Genomic DNA, 5,878 nt, shown 5'->3' with positions numbered 1-5,878 from the left:
AAGCTTTGCTGAAATCCAAGTAGATGACATCAAACGCTCTTCCTCAATCTAATTCCCTAGTCACCTGTAAGGAAAATGCTGCCTGTACCAGATTGTGCAACAAGTTGGCTGCTTGTGCCGGGGACACGCTGGCCTGATCAACTAGCCTATGCCCAAGGGAGAGATAAGTCAGGCTTTGTGGTAGCAACTGTTGGCAATAACACAGGGATAGCAACTGTTGGCGACAACACAGGGATAGCAACTGCTATTGACTGTTGTAAACTGTTGGCAACTGTTGGCAACAACACAGGGGAAACCATAGTGACCAGCAACTTTCCGGACGTGTATAAAAAGCAGAGGGGTGGAACGGCAAGACAGGATTCTTTGGGAGCGCCGTTGTAGACATACGATGTGCTGCAGATTCCCCTTCTTTGCCTAATCAATTGACCAGACTTCTCGCACAGACAGGCTGATGTATGAGGGGCGAGGAAACCTGAATATCCATGGACAGGTATGTGACTTTGTATATATGTATAGAACTGTAAGCTTTGAACCATGACATCATGCAAATAAATGATATCATAGAGAGAGTGTGGCAGTGCTTTTATTCTTGCTCCACACAATTGGCGTAGTCGGCAGGATCTCTCTGTTTAAAAAGAAATCCAAAGAAACTAATGGAAGAACAGACGGGGATAGTTTAATAGATCTTAAAATTCCCGGCTGGGAAAAAACCCCGTATCGATTATTGGCTCAAGAATGGGCAGTTAACACTGGCTTAGCAGAAGCATGGGATGTAGGCAGTGAATCGTTAGATATAGTGAATCAATTGCAAAAGATTCCGGTAGTAAAAGGAAAACAGAAAAATATCCTGCAGGAACGCCTAGCAGCTTTAGATAAAAAACTAGATGGGGCCATACAGGACAACATAATGCTATGGTGCCATCTAGAGGCTTATAGTAATAAGTTGGAACAATATCAATCAGTTGCTGAACGATCAGCAGTCCGATTAGCACAGCACAAATATAGGAAGCGGAGAGGTCAAGTAAATCATGCTAAAGCTAGGGTTTGCATAATGAAAACAGAATGGGACCCCGAAACATGGGATGGGGATATTTGGGATTCAACTGATAGTGAACAAGAAACGGAGGCTGTATCAGCTGAGGTATCAGTAGAGCAGGCGTGTCCCATCATACGGAGAAAATTGAAGCAGTCTAATGATGGGACAGCAATAGCTAGTGAAGCCACCCAGGTGCTGGAGAATTGTTTACAACATGAGATAAGCGAAATTTTAGACAGAATGGGACAGCATCCCGGCGAACCCTTAGATAAGCGGCTAGTCTGCTTATATGAATCAGGGGCTGCTGATATTACCATAGATCAACGGGATGTTAAACGGTTTACCATGATCTCCACTGATCCAGAAATAAGGGCAGCAGTGAGATCAGTTCAGTGGAATTAGCGGGACTAGGGGGAAAAATGGTAGTGGGGAAGCGAACCATCATTTCTTTAACGGTAGGAGGTTATAGAATTCCCCATGCCAAGGTAGTCATTGTTCCCATAAAAGAGTATATTATCAGCATGGATATTTTACAAGGCTTAACCCTGAATACTAGCTGTGGGGTAATGAACTTGGGTACTCCCCCTAAAACACGAGTAGCTTTTGAAGCAAATTGACCTACTTATTTATCCAGAACAGTAATAGTAGGATGGACAATTGGACCCGAGATTAGGCTGCCTCACACTCGGGGTCCAGTATACCAGAAACAATACAGAATACCTGGGGGACACAGGGAAATTACGGACACTATTAAAGATTTACAGGAGAAAGGAAAGGGAAAATCTAGTCAATTTACAAAATTGTATGCCATATGGATGGCCCTCCAGAAGGGAAGTCCGGAATGCCATATTTATACAGATAGTTGGGCCGTAATGAAAGAATTAACACAATGGATGCCGAAATGGCATCGAGATGAATGGAAGATACATCACCGCCCAGTATGGGGTGCTGATATTTGGCAAAAACAATTTGGACCAAATGCCATAAGAAAAAGATTACTGTTTTCCATGTAGATGCGCATGTGAAAGATACTTCTTTGTCTAACTTGTACAATTCCATTGCAGATCAGCATGCCAAAATTAGAACAACAGCCCTTGATCACATGGAAGAAAGTGGGCTCTGGAGATGGGCTCATTGCAAAAGCGGTCATTTAGGGGTGGAAGCAAGTCACAGGTGGGCGCAAGCCCGAGGGATACCAGGGTCCCTATCGGACTTTCAAAATATTGCTAAACAATGTGAATATTGTCAATTGTCCCTTCCACGGTCCCCGCATGCAATCGAAAAGGGGAAAATACATCGGGGATTAACACCCGCTGCTATCTGGCAGATTGACTTCATAGGCCCCTTATGTAAATCTCAGGGAGATATGTATATATGCACTGCAGTAGATACCTATAGTGGAGTATTAATGGGAATATCAGCCCCAGAGGCTAACAAAAAAGCAACCTTGAAATTGTTACAAGAAATGGGCCGATATTATGGAATACCCTCTCAAATACAAAGTGATAGAGGGACACACTTTACGGGACACACTGTACAGCAGTATGCCAAAGACAACTATATTGAGTGGATCTTTCATATACCCTACTACCCCCAAGCTGCGGGGTTAATAGAGCATATAAATGGATTACTAAACAATATGTTGCGATCCTTGACTAAATCGCATACCCTTAAGGGATGGAAGCAGTATTTACCGATAGCATTGCAGTTATTGAATAGTAGACCATTGAAAGAAAGCGGACGGACACCTTTTCAGAAAATGTATCAAAAATCTGAAGCAATAAGTATTACATCTTTAGAACATCGTAACATTATCTGTTGGGCGACAGCAGAGGGCAGTGTAGAATTACCAAAGCAGAATAGCTCGGATACAGCGGGATATGACATGGACAATCCCACCGCATTAGTAATCCCTCCCCAACAATCACTTTTGTATGATATGCATTTTGGATGTAGCATCCCCAAAGGTCATTTTGGTTGGATAAGAATTAAGTCAAGTTAGGCAAAACAGGGTCTTACAATCTTAGGAGGCATAATTAATGCAGACTATAGAGGTTCTATTTTTGTAGTGTATCATAATTTAACAAAAAATGAAATATATATCACAGCTCATACTAAGGTGGCTCAATTGATCATTATGCCATATCACACAGATACGATGACATGGGGGTCCCAAATAGAACACCAAGGGGAAGTGCTTCTGGAAGCACTACTATACCACCAGAATCATTACATCCTGGGGCTAAAATTTGGATATTTTCCCCTAATCGGGAACCACAAAAAGGTGAAATCCTGGTGGTAGGTAAGGATGCTGTCCTTACAGTACTGGCGGAAGGTGCAGAAGTCTTGCAGCAGGTACCGAGCATGCGCTGCAAGTTACGGGATTAAAAGTTTTCCTTTTCTTCTCTTAATAGGATGGCAATATCCTCTTTAATATCCTCTTCGCAACGATCTCGAAGCTACTAGCCCTCCTGGTCATATGGGCCCTGACCGTTGGAAACACATCCTCTTTAGCGCAAGGTGGATTTCACAAACTACTATCAAGGATCCAAGCATCAAATTGGATAATGTAGAAGTTATTCCGTAATGCAACCTGTGACAATTGTAATTTGTGGAATTTTATGATAGAAAATATTATTCCGTACACTATATCTCTTAATAATATCAACCAGTATGTTTGGCTATATCAACATGATGCAAACGTGACCCTAGAACTTCTTAATACTACAGAATATGTTTGTAGAGATTTTGATTATACTTGCTTCATGGGCGCCCCACGCGCCCTATGATACCAATGTAATAATGTTTCTGTTGCATTACCTGCCATTAATGTTTCCAAATCGGCTTGGATACTCGGCTGCATGGAGTCCAAAGCAAATAATAGGGATGTGAAACGGGCTTCGGACGATTGAAAATATTGTCGATATTTTCAAAATCGTCAGAAATCGGGGGCTTTCCCAAAACAATAGGAAAATCCCATGATATTGATCGTGGGGCTTCCCTTATCGTTTTGGGGGAGGGTGGGAAAAACGGCACACAAAAATAACCCCTAAACCCACCCCGACCCTTTAAAAGTAACCCCTTAGCTTCCCCCACCCTCCCGACCCCCCCAAAACCTTTTTACAGGTACCTGGTGGTCCAGTGGGGGTCCCTGGAGTGATCTCCCGCTCCGGGCCGTCCTCCGGCTACTGGGCTGCCCTTTGCCCTTACCTTGTGACAGGGTATCCGTGCCATTGGCCGGATCCTGTCACATGGTAGGAGCACTGGATGGCCGGCGCCATCTTGTGCTCCTACCATGTGACAGGGGCTGACCAATGGCACCGGTAGCTCAGGCACACGGATTCACCATAGTCGCCCCTCATGTGGTTTGTGTTTATAATTCCTCTTTTAGTGGTTATATATATAACATTTCAGTGTTTTTGTTTGATAATATCACGTATTACTTACCTGCTAAAGATACACTAAATATCCCTACGGGGTAAATATATCGACTACCTTTCTACAGATTCCCCTGTTAGACCTACTGCCTCTGCAAGAGGCCATAAATGCATCTCATCAGTTACAACAAATACTTGCAAAGTTGAATAAATCTACTGATATTATGTTACTGAAAACTTTGTTACTGAAAGATAGATTACATTTGTTAACTCAACAAATTGTTAATAATACCCATCACTCATGGTGGGATATTTTTACTGGCTTCGTCTCCCAGCTCTTGCCGGGCTCAGGGGGGCTTTGCCCCTTTTGCGCTGCATAGCCTGAGTCCGTGTACGCTTCCAGGTGTGGGGACCAAGGCTCTCGGGGTCTCGTTCCCCCCTCTGGCTGCCGAGAGGGTTTTTGAACCCGCTGCTGCGCTCAGTGAAAAAAAAAAAAGTTTTAAACTTCAATAAGTTGCAGGTACTCACCTACCTCTAACTTATTTGCAGAAGTTGACCAGCATTTTTTCATTTTTCTGGTCATAGCAGGCTTTGAACCGGCAGCCAGACAGGCAGGAGGCAGCAGGTTTCCCTCCTGCTCTCTCCGGCCCTGCAGGCTGTCAATCATTTTTCTCTCTGCAGCCTTTTTTCTCCTCAGAGCAGCTCTATCTTTGCCGCGGGCAGGCAGCCTGCCTCCTTTCTGCCAGCCCCCATCGAGTTTTTGCCGTGGGGGTTCCTTCTATGCCTCCCTGCCGGGTGGGGAAGGTCCCTCCTCGGCAGGGAAGGCAAATTTAGCCCGGGGATCCCATCCCCAGAGTTTGGCCAGGCCGTTCTCGGGTCGGGCAGGCTGGGAACGGTGGCCATTTTGGATTTTTTATTGGCTCCGTTTTCAGAGCTCCCTGCGGCTGGGGGGCCGATTTTTTTAAGCTACCCCCCCGATTTGAGCCCCCCAGCCCCCCAGGAAGTTTTTTTGTCACCCCCTCGACTCCCCCTTCCCCTCCCCCACCCGGGATTTTTGGGGTCGTTTTTTCTGTGTTTTTTCCCTCCTCCTTCGTAAATTCCCTTTAGTGAGCATGCAGGAGGAGGTGGAAGGTCCCCCCCTTGCCCCCCCTCCCCCGGGGACAAATCAATTTAAAAAAATAAAAATAATGATAATTAATTAATTAAATCAGTAAACTAAAATTTCCCCGCTCCGTGCCGTTGCTAGTTCGGCCGGCTGCTGAGCCCCCGGGGTCCCTTGGGGCGTGGGTGGTCCCAAAGGTGCCCCCTCCCTGTCCCCCGACGGATCCCGGTTCTCCCGGATCCTATAGCCAACCCGGGTGCATTAGCTAATCTTCCTGATGCCACCTCTTGTCCATGGATGTGGCCCTGGTCCTGGCGGGATCCTGGTTTTGTCAAGCGCCTTCTCCTTCCTTCCCCTTCAAAC

The 5,878-nt window shown here is 45.4% G+C and overlaps 1 long non-coding RNA gene across 1 annotated transcript; it reads left to right on the top strand.

Annotated features, from left to right (window-relative positions):
• The first annotated feature begins 227 nt into the window (after positions 1–227).
• LOC115088725 lies at positions 228–3,979 on the top strand. Its single transcript, XR_003855839.1, has 3 exons — positions 228–490; positions 2,101–2,209; positions 3,451–3,979. It is a non-coding gene; the product is annotated as an uncharacterized LOC115088725 (long non-coding RNA).
• The last annotated feature ends 1,899 nt before the right edge of the window (positions 3,980–5,878 follow it).

The sequence above is a fragment of the Rhinatrema bivittatum genome, chromosome 3, assembly GCF_901001135.1.
Source record: "Rhinatrema bivittatum chromosome 3, aRhiBiv1.1, whole genome shotgun sequence".
NCBI lineage: Eukaryota > Metazoa > Chordata > Amphibia > Gymnophiona > Rhinatrematidae > Rhinatrema > Rhinatrema bivittatum.
Note: the sequence above shows the minus strand (reverse complement) of the source record. Positions and strands in the feature narration are given on the sequence as shown.